This window comes from Danio rerio, chromosome 2 (genome assembly GCF_049306965.1).
Source record: "Danio rerio strain Tuebingen ecotype United States chromosome 2, GRCz12tu, whole genome shotgun sequence".
Classification (NCBI taxonomy): domain Eukaryota; kingdom Metazoa; phylum Chordata; class Actinopteri; order Cypriniformes; family Danionidae; genus Danio; species Danio rerio.
This window is the reverse complement of record NC_133177.1, coordinates 42,597,175-42,611,138: the sequence shown is the minus strand read 5'-3', so window position 1 is coordinate 42,611,138 and position 13,964 is coordinate 42,597,175. Positions and strand designations below refer to the sequence as shown.

Sequence of the window (13,964 nt, the reverse complement as noted above, 5' to 3'; positions counted from 1 at the left end):
CTTTGCATTTAACAGTAATTGGGTTTTTATTATTATTATTTAATTTTTATTATGTAGGACTAGGGTTGGGTATCGTTTAGGGTTTTTTTTTTTTTTTTGGTACCGATGCTAGATCAATACTTTTAAAACGGTGCCAAAATAGTGTCTGAACCAATACTTTTCAGTTCGTCATGGGGCATGAATGAAATGTTCCTGAACGAAAGTGAAACTGCCGAGCTGCAGTTAAAGTTGACAAATTAAAGATGAAACCCCTAAAATTACATGAATCTCCATAGGAAACTTTGTATATCGTGGTGACACAATGACGTTAATCGATCTATGTACTATAACATGCAAAACAATATCATGAAGGGAATATTCAAAAACTCCTTAATCTAAAAACACTTCAATCACATTATTGTCTTATTCAGATTAAGGCAAATAATTTGATTACTCATGTCCATGTAAACATGGTCACTGACAGCGCCAGGTGATGTTGCAGGCTGTCAAAGACAGTGCATTCCTCTGCCTTTAGGTTGATTCCATGTGTCCTCAAATGTTTCTAAAATTTGACCCTTCTCACCGCCTTCCCTTATACACAACTTTTGTAAAAGCATCTGCTGCATATTGCTGTGTCATAATCATTGCTTGTAAAATATTGCCATACTTTAGAACGCTTAGTTTAAGCAAATTTGATAAATGGGTTCATGCATGTTGACGAATCTGTCAATAAGTCGATCACTGGATCATTTACTGCACACGTTGTGTATACATTGCCTTTATGCACGCGTTCTATACATTAAGAAACAAACAAATGCCTAAAGCCTGGTTTATACTCAACGCATTCGCTAGATTTTTTATTTTTTATTTTATTTATTTAAGAACGACACACAAAACAATGCCAGAGGTATGCAAAAAGAATAATAAAATCTTAATAAAATTATATAGAAGTACAAAAACTCAATAAGTAAAAAAAAATAAAATAACAAAGTAAACAAAAAAAATATTACAAAACAAAACTAGGCCTTGCTAACTCTCAATAACTTAAAAGTGTCAAACAAATACACGGTTTTAACAGTTTTTTTGTTTGTACTCTCCTTAATGGTATTTATATAAATATCTAGATCTTTAACTACCACCAAAAACGAATGTGACGTCATCGTGTTGTTTGCGGAGGTTCACTTTGGGTGCGCTCAACATGATTTTGGCTGGCGGAGCGCACAATTGTTTTGAGACTCGAGCGAACAGTTTGCTCGGTGCTACATTTCATTTGAGTTAAATATGAATCACTTTAAAGAGATTTTGTCTGAAATGGGTACGACTGTGCAGACATTTTTATGATCCATTCATGCGTGATCATAGAGACAACCAGTTGGACAACATATATTTGTAGAGCAACCCATGTACTCTTGTCATTAACATTTATTATACTTTAATAGGTAAAACTGTCAGAGATATGAACAAAAGCAAGTGATGCATCAACCTTTGATTTAAAACAATTCTTGAATGGTTATAAAAATCCTTATACTCATCAAAATAATTTATAAAATAATAAAAATAATTATTAAAAAAACCTCAATAATATTAATGATATGACGTATTTCTGGAAACTTCCTATTTCTCTTGTTTATTCGCTGATTTTATGCTGTTTTTTTTACTGCCCCTATCATTTTAAAGAATATGTCCATGGTGAAAGCATCAAGTATAAAAGCCTCTTCTACTTCATGAGGTGCGTGCACAGTCAGCGGAAGTCTGCCACGTGGTGCCAGACAAACATATTTACCTTATTCTTTAATGCGAAAGTGCACTCGTTTTTGCGATTGCTTTAGAGCACAGGTGTCAAACTCAGTTCCAAAAGGGCCGCAGCTCTGCACAGTTTAGTTCCAACCCTAATTAAACACACCTGATCAAACTAATTGAGTCCTTCAGGCTTGTTTGAAACCTACAGGTAAGTGTGTTGGAGCAGGGTTGGAACTAAATGTGCAGGGCTTCGGCCCTCCAGGAATTGAGAAAGAATAAAGGTGTATAAAGAATAAGAATAAGGTGAATAAAATCCGCCTTAACATTGAGGATGGTGTCCATACCTCTAGTTGTTTCAAATTAAATATTTATGGTGTGACAACACATACTTTTGTATGCATTTGATGTACTCCTTGCTGCTTCTTACGCTTTTGTCGCAGCACCAGTGGCACCCAAAATTAGGAACCAAAAATCCATATGCAGATTCAGTCTGGTGCATACCGGTTGCATAGCACAGGGTTTCAGTTCCCAACCCTATGTAGGACAGGTAAAATTATATGCTAGCAAAAAGTGGCTATAGAGTTAAGTTTTCGATCTGGTCTAATATAATATTGTCATTTTAAATTAGTATTAGTATGACGCAAATTTTAAAATATATGTACAACTAGTGCACACAATTATTCAAACGAATGTCACTGGCATTTTTAAGAAAGTAATCTTTTTGTAATACTATATATTATATATTATTAAAATTGACAGTAACAGTTTTCATAATGTATATAATATTTCTATTAAAAATGTTAGAAAAAAAAAGAAGCAAAATATTTATCAGGATTTTCACAAAAATAAACTGTTTTTAAGCATTGATAATATGGAATGAGCACCAATTCGGTATAGGAGCATTCACAGCAACAAACATGTGACACTACAGACCGGTGTAATGGATGCTAAAGCTATATATATATTAAATGTTTAGTCCTACAAAATACCTCCATAATCCAGCTCAGATCAAATCATATATATGCATATGTTGCAGTAAAAGCTCTATACTGATCCTCCATTTAGGTCAGCGAATGATAAATGGTGTGTTTTTTTTTTTTTTTAAGATAATGGAGAATGCTTTTACTGATTTTTGCTTTTAATAATGTGATAGGCCAGTTTAGAGTAATCTCATCCTGTTTTACTGCATCTAGACATGTTAGAACTCTCGTATTGGAAATCAATGTCAGATGGTGAGATACTGTCCTTCTGCGACGGCATGAAAATTGACTTTTTTTGGCTTCTCTCTTTCACATTTGGAATCAGCTCTTTGTAATTGAATAACACTGATCTGAGAGCGCAGGTACAGAGATGGAGCCCTGATCAAAGCTGCGGTTTAAGCCAGGACATTGATCCTCCCAATCCTCTGTTTCCTCCCAGTCCTGTCTTAAATCACTAACAAACATCTTTAACCAAAGGAGGAACAGCCTGTTCTGTGTGTTTCCAGCCTTGAGGGAATGGCCGAAGTTGTCTACGTTTGTGTGCAAATCCTTTCGAAGCTTGGGAATCACTGCTTGTTTATGTATTATGTCCTTCATCGTTAGCAGGCGATTGTTGAGCTCTTGGAAATGAGTATTGTACTGACTTCCTCCCAGTGTGATTCTCCATATGCTGTGTAGACATGAGCCACTGGCTATTTCCTTAACTTACCAGGGTGTAAATAGGAGGCCGAGAGCTGATCCACCACTGGGAGACCTTGAGAGATGTGTGTTAACCAAAAAAAGTGAGACTTCCTTTATGTGCTTCCTTCCCTGTGGGTCTGTGGCTGTTGTGTATGTGTGTGTGCGCGAGAGAATGAGGGTATAAATAGGGAGCCGGTGGCAGTGATGGTCTGGGGAAAAGATCTTCGTGTCCTAAATGACCTCAGCTTCCACACGCAGGTGCATCCTGGCCTGAGCTGGTCACAACATCACTGATGGTAGAAGAAAACAGTGCTGGCAAATGTACTTTGCTGAGAAAACACTGGAGACAGCACCTTTTGTTGTGGTGTTCTCGTTGCAGATTTCCTATTCATGTGCCATGGCTATTAAAAGAGGAAATCCAGGGGTACAGATTGTTTCTTTGAGATGCAGCCCTGGTGGAATAATTAAATGCAGTCCTTTATAATCGGCAAGAAACGTGAAGGTTTTTCATTCAAGGGTTTGTTCAGCCAAAAATGAAAATGATGTATTTTATTACCCTCATGTTGTTTCAATTTCTTGAAGCCTTTGTTCATCTTTAGGATACAAATTAAGATATTTCAGGTGAAATCTGATTCCCTTGTCCTCCATAGGTCAGTTTCTGACAAGGTCAAAGTCCACAAACAGGGCCAGACCTATGGAACAAAATCAATGCCAAAAGTCTTGAATTAAAATGCAAGAACTTGTTAATACGGTGTATTATTTTTTCAGTTTGTGATATTCAACAAGCTTTTTAATTCAAGACTTTAGACATTGATTTTGTTCCACACAGACCAACGTAAGTGCTAGATGAGGCTCAAGCCTCAGGGCCCATGGAAGAAGGCGGCCCTTGATTGGCTGAAGAACTAATTTGCTATGACGCGGGAAACGTCTCTTTGCTTTCTCTCGTTGATAATGTGAAGTATTCCTTTCGATTCGCTGCTGTTCAAAAACAGTGACGCCTGTGCTAAACTGGGGCTCAGAGGGGCTGTAGCCCAATCAGAATATTGAATAGCCCTGTTTTAGTCATCAGACGTCCCAATTTTCCCAGAACAGTCCTTTATTTTGGCACTACCATGAAAACCAAGCTCGTAGGGGAACAAAAAATAAAATTCAAACAGTCTTCATCACTGATACACTTGTACATGTAATAACAGAAGCTGGGATAGGCGGAATCATACTGAAAGGACTGCGCTGTCTCAGCCGCGGCGGTTACAGCTGGACTCAAACAAGTAAAAACACTCGGTTATTACAGTAAGTCTAACTTAACCAGTTGGAAACCAAACTTTAGGAATGTTTTCTTTGCCCCTTTTGTGAAAACGACAGTATGGAGCAATGCCATGTTGGCGCTGACTTTCATTAGACAATACATCTGATGCAATAAATAAACAAAATAAGGATGCCAGCCTTCTGTAACTCAGAAGACCACAATAAGATATTTTGGATATTTGAAGCATGGATATTAAAGATATTATATCATTAGGGATTTATGGTCAGCTGTGGTTCTAAATAAATATTTTAAAGGTAAACCCCTATTCAAAGTATTTATTATCAAACGCTAATTTAGGAAGTATTGCAAATGTTTTTTGTTTTGTTTTTTTGTTTGTTTTTTTTGCTGATTTTTGCAGCTTGTTTGAACTTCAAAGTTCATAATGTTATTACTTAGTTTTGTATACTTGCAGGCCTATTTTAATAAAATAGAAAAATGTATAATAATCAAATATAAATCAAATGATGTAAAATTAGATATTGATTTGAATTAGTAAATTAATAATAATAATAACAATAATAATAACAACAATATATATATATATATATATATATATATATATATATATATATATATATATATATATATATATATATATATATAGGGCCCAATGTGTTCTTAATCCCGCCCTGTCCACAAAGATATGGAAATCATACTCAAAACAGACCATATGCCTGGTTCAATCAGAATTTTATGAAGCTCAGAGAACACATTTGTGTGTGGATTAAACTAAATAATGGGTAATTGATAACATAATTGTCATTTTTGGGGGGAACTAACAAGCTTAGTTTTTCTTAAAATCGTGGTTAACCACTGTGTTTTTTTTCTTTCACCAAGCTGTAAATGCCTAAGAACCTAGGATTCCGAATAATAACGAGTAATACTACGAGGATTACATTTCAGTGACCTGGATGGGAGTGAGATTTTGCAGCAGTTAGTATAAGAGAGGGCTAGTAGGAGCTGTGCTAGTAAATCTAACTCCCCTAGCTTCAAGAGGTGAACTAGCAGCTGATATTGTGAGATGAAGTTAGATTGTCCTTTTAGATCACTTTCCTCCATTGCCGAAGACTTTAGTTTTAATCCGACTTCAAGGGATAGTTCATATAGCCAAAAGTGAAAATGATGTAATTAATTACCCTCATCTTGATTCAATTTCTTGAAGCCTTTGTTCATCTTTTTGATACAAATTAGGACAATTCAGATGAAACTGACTCCCTTATCCTCCATAGGTCAGTTTTTGACATGTTCAAAGTCTAGTGAGGTATGAAAAACTTACTCAAAACAGACCATATGCCTTCAGTGGTTCAATCGGAATTGTATCAAGCTCAGAGAACACATTTGTGTGTGTATTAAACAAAATAAGGACTTTATTCAACACTTTCTTCTCAGTGGTTTGGAACAAAATTGGCGTGAGAAATTAATAGCACAATTTTCATTTTTAGGTGAACTAACAAGCTTAGTTTTTAACTAGCTTTTTGGGAAAATCCTGAACCTGGTTAACTCCTGTGTCTCTTTTTTATTAAGTTGTAAATGCCTAAGATCCTGGGATTCAGAATGCCATCTCATGCACGCTTCTTCTTATTTGTGTCCAATACACTAATTCTTATATATGTGTACCCCCTTTATTTCTACTTGCGCTATTTCAAGCTGGATTTGACACTAACAGGAATAATAGAAATGCAGCCTCTGATGTCAGTTGCTGGTGTGGAGGTTTACTCGCACATCTCCTATTCGCTGGACTCAATTATACTCCCTCTCAAATCTCTCATCTCAAAACCAATGTAAATCTTCCAGTTGTACACAATCCTGCTTCAAGTAGGATTCATACTACAGACTCCAGTGTAGGAAGGGGAGCTCCAAAAAGGATGTTTAAGACTTCGGGCTCTAGCATCAGTGTATCTCTTAGGTCACTTTTTAGAACTCCTACTAGTTGGCTTCTGTTACATTCAGACCTCTTAGCCACTAGCTAAACTTGTCCTGCCCTGAACAGAATTCTAAAAAAGTGTCTTCAGCGTGCCCTAATAAGGACACTTAAGACCCCAACTTCTATCATAGTATCCTAGTGCAGGACTGCCCAAACTCAGTCCTGGAGGGCCAGTGTCCTGCAGACTTTAGCTCTAACTTGTCTTAACACACCTGCAAGGATGTTTCTAGAAAGCTCTAAGAGTAAAAGTTTAATTTGCTAGCTCAGGTGTGTCTGATTGGAGGTGGAACTAAAATTTGCGGGACACCAGCCCTCCAGGACAGAGTGTGGGCACAGCTCTTAGCTGGTCTATACCTTGCATGTAACCGGTGCCATTCTAAGCATTTATCTTTCTGCATTCTGTCTGTGTTGCTCTGGCATTAATACCATATATATATATATATATATATATAATTGTTTTTTTTTTGTTGTTGTTGTTTTTTTTGCCTGTGTGCGGTGCTTTTGTAAAAGCAGATAAAATTCTCACTAATTCATGAAAAGATTAGACTGGTAACCAACAACTTTAATCAAAATAAAACACAAAAGCAAAATGATCTATCTGGAGCTGCTCCACAGGACTTAACACTTGTTAAAACGCTTGTGTCACAGGCCTTGCTCTGCTCCCGTGACTTTCTGTCCTGTCTACACTCATTTGTGCTACTAATCACAGATTTTACAATCTGTTGTCGCCAAGTGTAATTATATTTTTGAGAAGTGCGTGAAAGGTAGTTTTCAAAGTGCAGTGAAGGATATGTGATGTCAAACCTACCACATGCACTCGAGGCATTCTGTCATCATCTACTCAACCTTCACTTGTCCTAAACCTGTTTGAGTTTCTTTTTCTATGTTGAGCACAAAAAAGGTTATTTCAGAAAATGTTGGATGCCTCTATCCATCGACTTCCACAGTATTTGTTTTTTCCTACTAAAGAAATCAATGCATACAGGTTTCTAACCTTACTCAAAATATCTTTTTTGTGTGTTCAATAAAGTTCATAAATGTTCGAAACCAACTGAGGGAGAGTACACAAGTGACAAAATTTTTGTGTGAACTATCCCTTGAAGTCGGATTATAACTAAAGTCTTCGGCAATGGATGAAGGTGATCTAAAATGGACTATAAAACTTTGGCTCGTAGCATCAGCTGCTAGTTCACCTCTTGAAGCTAGTGGAGATAAATTTACTAGCACAGCTCCTACTAGCCCTCTCTTACACTAACCGCTACAAAATCTCACTCCCATCCAGGTCACTGAAATGTAATCCTCATAGCATTACTCGTCACATTCTGAGCAAGATTCAAACAGACATCTCCAGCATGGGAGGTGAATGCAGCAAAGACCTCAGTTCTTAACATCATTTCATAGTGCTCCTGTTGAAGCCAGGGGAGTAAGGGTAACTTGCACAACTTCTACAGGCAGTTCTTTATTAAACCCACCCCTTAAACCTCTATCCCATCCGAGTCATGTCACCAAAGTAACTCCTCTGCATCGTCTCACTCCTTTCTGAACAAGACTGAAATGGGCATCTTCAACATAAGAGGTGAGTGCACCACAGAACTCAACCCCAAGCATTTGTTGCTACCTCTTGAGGCAAGGAGAGTCAAGATTACTTGCACAGATCCTACTAGCTTGCCATTGTTGCAATCACCAAACTAACTAAGTTAAAAATGTAATGCCTCCAGTTTTGTTTGCCACATTCTGAGTAGGGTTAAATATCGCGGTGGTAATAATAATAATATATAATAGTTTATTACATTAATATAGTGCCTTTCTGGACACTCAAAGAGCTTTAGAAATTTGGGGCAATCTCCTCATCCACCACAAGTGTGCAGCATTCACCTGGATTATGGGATGGCTCCAGACCACAAAGCCAGGTTATAGGTTGTAAGGAGACACCATAAAGGACTGGGGATGGTTAGGAGGCCGTGGTGAACAGAAGCCAGGAGGCAAATTTAACCAGGATGCTGTCAACTCACCCCTACTCTTTTCAGGACATTCCTGAATTTGTATTGACCACAGAGAGTCACAACCTCATTTTAACGTCTCATCTGAAAGATGGTGCTCACTGAATAGCTTTAATAGTGGGAGTCCCCACACAAACCGTAGGCTTCACTAATACCTCCTCCGGCAACAACCTAGTTTTCCCATGGGGAATTGTATAACTGGCACTTCTTGTGTGTATTGCCTATTTTTGTTAAATCACTGAATGCTTCTTCAATCGTAAGTCGCTTTGGACAAGAGCGTCTGCTAAATGACTAAATGTAAATTTAACTAGGAAGAGGTCTACATAACTTTAGTGTGAAAGGTGCAGAGAGCTAGCTGCCGGCTGGTCTAGTAATTGTAATTTCTAAAAAGTTTCATAAACTTTCTTCAAGTGTTAACCATGCCTCTTGTTTCATTAAAACGCAGAACCATTGCTCTAAAAAACGCATTACAAATTCCCCCAGTGTATTAGCCTTCCAGGCTGGCCTACAAACTGACATTTAATGACTGAACAACTCTGTACTGTTTTGCTTACATTGCAAAATCTGTTCGTCAAGGTGGTTACAGCAAGCTTCCAATTGGCTGAGGGGATATTGGGGATTTGGACTCGGCACAGCTCAATATTGAACAGGTGATTGTAAGGATTTTATATTCTTAGACCTAAAATGACTCTGTGTGGGTTTTCGCTCCAGTTTAAGAAGAAAAACACACAGGGAGTATACAGAGAGATGAAGCAGATTAACGCAAGTCAACATGTTCTCTTCCTCCGTCACTCCCCTTCATTTTCTCTCCTCGCACGCTCAGTTTTCCGAGCCAGGCTGTATAAATAGCAAGTGATCCATCTATTATGTCTGTGCATCTCCACTCTCCCTGGATCCTGTTCAGCTTCTCAGCTCTCCATGAAAGATCTGTTGCAAAAGCAACATTAAAGAGTTTTCTGGAAGCACAATGTTCAGCCTGACTTAATTTAGCGTTTCCAGGAACATTTCAAAAAGTGCAAGCCTAAAAAAACATTACTGACTCAGTTCACTTTGAGTCATGTGGGACAATTTGTTTAGGGCCATGATGTAGCCAGAACTTGCTATTTATTTAACATGAATGCTGGAATAATGGATCTTGTTTCTCCATGACTTGTTAAAAACGTAATGTTATAGTGGTTTTAAAAAGTATGTAAAAAAATAAAAAGAAATGAACAGGTTTATAGTACATCATGGGCTTCAAAGTAAACTTCTGTAACATGATCTTGAATGAATTCCTTCAATAATTGAAGTGTATTTGAACATTTTAAATTAGCATATAGTGTCACATCAGAGGACATTGTTTTCAGTGACAAAATTTTTCCTATGTTTTTAAAAAATATATGATTGCCATTTACTAAAACAACCATTGGTAAAATGTGTACAATTATTTACAATGCTGTAACAACACAACAGGTTTTATAATGAGGTCCATACATGGCAAATGAATGTTTAACAGTTTACTGCATTTTTAATGATGAGAAAACTAATTGTATTCATTTTTGTCATGTGTGAAAAATCAGGTCAACAATCCACATACACACACTCACTAGCAACTTTATTGGGTATACCTTACTACTACTGGATTGGAGCCTCTTTTGCCTTCAGAACTGCCTTAATCCTTCATGGCATACAGTAGATTCAATAAGGTACTGGAAATATTCCTCAGAGATTTGCTGCAGATTTGTCGGCTGCACATCTATTTCCTGTTCCACCACATGCCAAAGGAGCTCTATAGGATTGAGGTCTGGTGACTGTGGAGGCCATTTGAGTACAGTGAACTCATTGTCATGTTCAAGAAACCAGTCTGAGATAATTTGCGCTTTATGACATGGAACGTTATCCTGCTGGAAAAACCCTTTAGAGGACGGGTACACTGTGGTCATAAAGGGATGGACATGGTCAGAAACAATACTCAGGCTGTGGTGTTGACATGATGCTCAACTGGTACTAATGGGCCCAAAGTGTGCCAAGAAAATATCCCCCACACCATTACACCACCACCAGCAGCCTGAATCATTGATACAAGGCAGGATGGATCCATGCTTTCATGTTGTTGACACCAAATTCTGACCCAACCATCCTAATGTTTAAGCCGAAATTGAGACTCATCTGATCAGGCAACGTTTTTCCAATCTTCTTTTGTCCAATTTTGGTGAGCCTGTCCAATATTGTAGCCTCACTTTCCTGTTTTTAGCTGACAGGAGTGGCACCCGGTGTGGTCTTCTGCCGCTGTAGCCCATCTTCCTCAAGTTTTGAAATGTTGTTTGTTCAGAGATGCTCTCTGCATACCTCGGTAATTTAAGTTACTGTTGCCTCTCCATCAGCTCGAACCAGTCTGGCCATTCTCATCTGGCATCAACAAGACATTTGTGCCAACAGATCTGCCGCTCACTGGATATTTTCTCTTTTTTCAGATCATTCTCTGTAAACCCAAATCGTTGCGCATAGAAATCCAAGTAGATGGGGATAATTGAACAAACAAATTTGAAATGTAAATTAATTCTGACCACAATATAACCGCCACACTAAATGGTTCCCTATTAAACATGGCAGGTTATCACCACTTTAGTGTAATGATTTTTGCTGTTTTCTAATGAGTGCAAATGTTAAACTAGCCCATGTGTCACCATTTATTATTTCTCCTTGAGCACCAGATTGAACTTCAGAGTTAAGGAATGGCAAGATTATTCAAATTAAGCACGTGCAGCAGATTCAATTACTCATGTTCTACGAGATTCAAGTGAAGTAAGGATGTTCTTTGATTTATCTTGTTCGCCATTCAGTTTCTTTCCCACAAACTCTTCCTTTAATGACTCCATGCAGACGCAGAGAAACGTGAAGCCCTCTTAATTTGAAAAACGCAAAGCAGGCCCTTGGGTTCATCTGCGTCTGTGCTGGTGCTGCTCAAATTAGGTTAATTAGCTCTCACAGCCAGGAGAAACCACTAATGAGATCTAACCTACCAAACCTCTGGGTAAACACACACACATACGCGTACAAAAAAAGCAATCAAAAGCATTTTACTTTGCAAACAGTGGAAAAAAAGCTTATAAGTTAGTAAGGTCCTTAATGAATTGTTTTTTTTTTTTTCAATTGCTTCAGAACATAAAATGAGGAATTAATCAATTGGCCAAGCACAAATAATTTGTTGATTTCAGCAATTAATGCTTTTTTAAATCTTGTGTTTTGGAATGTTTTTGTATGGAACCTTCTTTCTACCACAGGATGGATTGATGGATGATAGATAAAACTAGAGCCTAAAGTTTGTTGACAAACTTTGAAGTTGGCTTGAAAAAAGCCAGTGTGACGGCGCTAGGACTGGGAATGGCAGTTGGCGGGAAGCACAGTGGTTGCTAGGCAGTTGCTAAAATGTTTAAGGCATTGCCAGGTAATTGCTAAGCAGTTGCTAAAATGGCAATGCTTACATGTGTACATGTTTGATCAAATGCTAATATTGGTAGGCATTTTTTAGCATATGTTATTGCATTTAGATAATCATTAACAGTATGTAGCTAATCGTTATTAGCACTTGGCTTATCATTGTTACCATTCATCAGTGTTGGGCAGTAGCGTCGCTACAAGTAGTGACGCTACTAGCTTAGCTACATTTCTCAGTAACGTGGCGGTAGCGTTGCTACTTTCTAAATCAAATAGCTTTTCAGTAGTGAAGCTATTTTATTAGTCAAGTAGCGCAGTAGCATCCACAAAGCTACATTTACCAATCGCGGATGAATAAGTGATGGCACCGACATTCACAGAGCTATGAGGCCATTTTCTAGGCGATGAAAGTAAATCCATGGCTGCGTCCAAAACTGCCTACTACTCAGTAGGTACTGCATTTGAATTTAAACGTACTTCTCGGCCATTAGAAAAGTATGTTCTATACAGTATGAATGTGAAAAGTATGAATGAAGTTCGGACGTACTACATCCGCCATTTTGTCATAATCATGTGACCTACCTGCGTCAGTTGCGTCGCCTCACTTCCATTCATGAATTCTCTCGCGGGGCATTATGGGATAGCGCAGCGTGCATCCCGCACTCCAGAATCTCGCTGGAAGTAGTAAGTCATCCGGGTATTTCTCGCATACTGATTTTCGAATTCTATGAATTCGGACATACTACTCGGCTCGCATACTGATTTTAGCGTACTATATAGTATGGAAGTGTGCAGTTTCGGACACAGCCAACATGATAGCTAGAACGACAGCTTCTTCTTTTTCCTGTTTTACGGTGGTTGACAGCAAGTCTTTTGGTGCGTTACTGCCCCCTCTGGTTGATGACGTCGCCAACCAAATTAGGCTAAGACAAGAAACTTGCTTGATGGAAAGATGACTGAGGGAGAGGAGTTATGTCTGAAGCAGGGTTTCTTGTGACCTTACAAGATGCAATAACTTGATGCTGTGCTCAAAAATACTTTAGTAATTTATAGTAAGTACTACTGTAAATGACTGAATTATGTAGTGTAATTTTTAATAAAGAGTTGTTAATATATATACAATATGCTTAATGCTTATGTCAAAATATTTCTCTTTACTATAAATAACTACAGAATTAGATATAGATCACCTGCTTTTATTGGATTTTTTTTAGCTGTTATATACTATAATGTGTTTCTGTTTAATACAGCATTATTTACAGTAAATAACTGAACTAAACTATTATGCCTCATATGTTTTATTGGAAGTTTTATTGATCTCTAAGATATGATTGACTTGGATTTCAGTTGCTACGATTTAAAAATAAAAAATTGCAAAAATAGCTTAGATGTAGCTAAGCTACTTTTGCCTAGTAGCTTTTAGCTTAGCTTGCTATATTTTCCAGAGGGTAGCTTTTAGTGTAGTTAAGCTACATTTTAGGTAGAGTAACTCATAGCTTAGATCACTACATTTTTCAAGTAGCTTGCCCAACACTGCCATTCAAAGTACACAGGAAGATCCAATTGCTAGCATGAATCAAACGAGCCAATACCCAGGTGCCTCGATGTTCTGATGTAGATATATTGGTGTTTTTAAGTGGTTGCTAGGTTAGCCTGTTTTGTTGCTATTGGGACAATTGACAGCTTAGTGATGATACTTCAAAGCTTCTTGCCAATATGAGTGATGTAAATCAACACGATGTCGCTATGACGATCTAAAACTGGACTTGGACATTAAGTAAAAATGGCTTGCCATATTTTATTGAAAATATAATGCTTAATAAGTGTGAAAGGGATACATGCAAAAATTGCCATATCAGTAAACAAATGGAGTTTAAGTTAAAAATGGCTTGCCATATCATGAGATAAATAATGCTTAAAATTATTTATTGGAAAAC

At 37.5% G+C, this 13,964-nt stretch overlaps 1 protein-coding gene across 1 annotated transcript in view; it reads left to right on the top strand.

Annotated features, from left to right (window-relative positions):
* The window catches only part of LOC141378646 (uncharacterized), a 471,123-nt gene that overhangs the window by 142,250 nt on the left and 314,909 nt on the right, over positions 1–13,964 (top strand). The window lies entirely within an intron of this gene.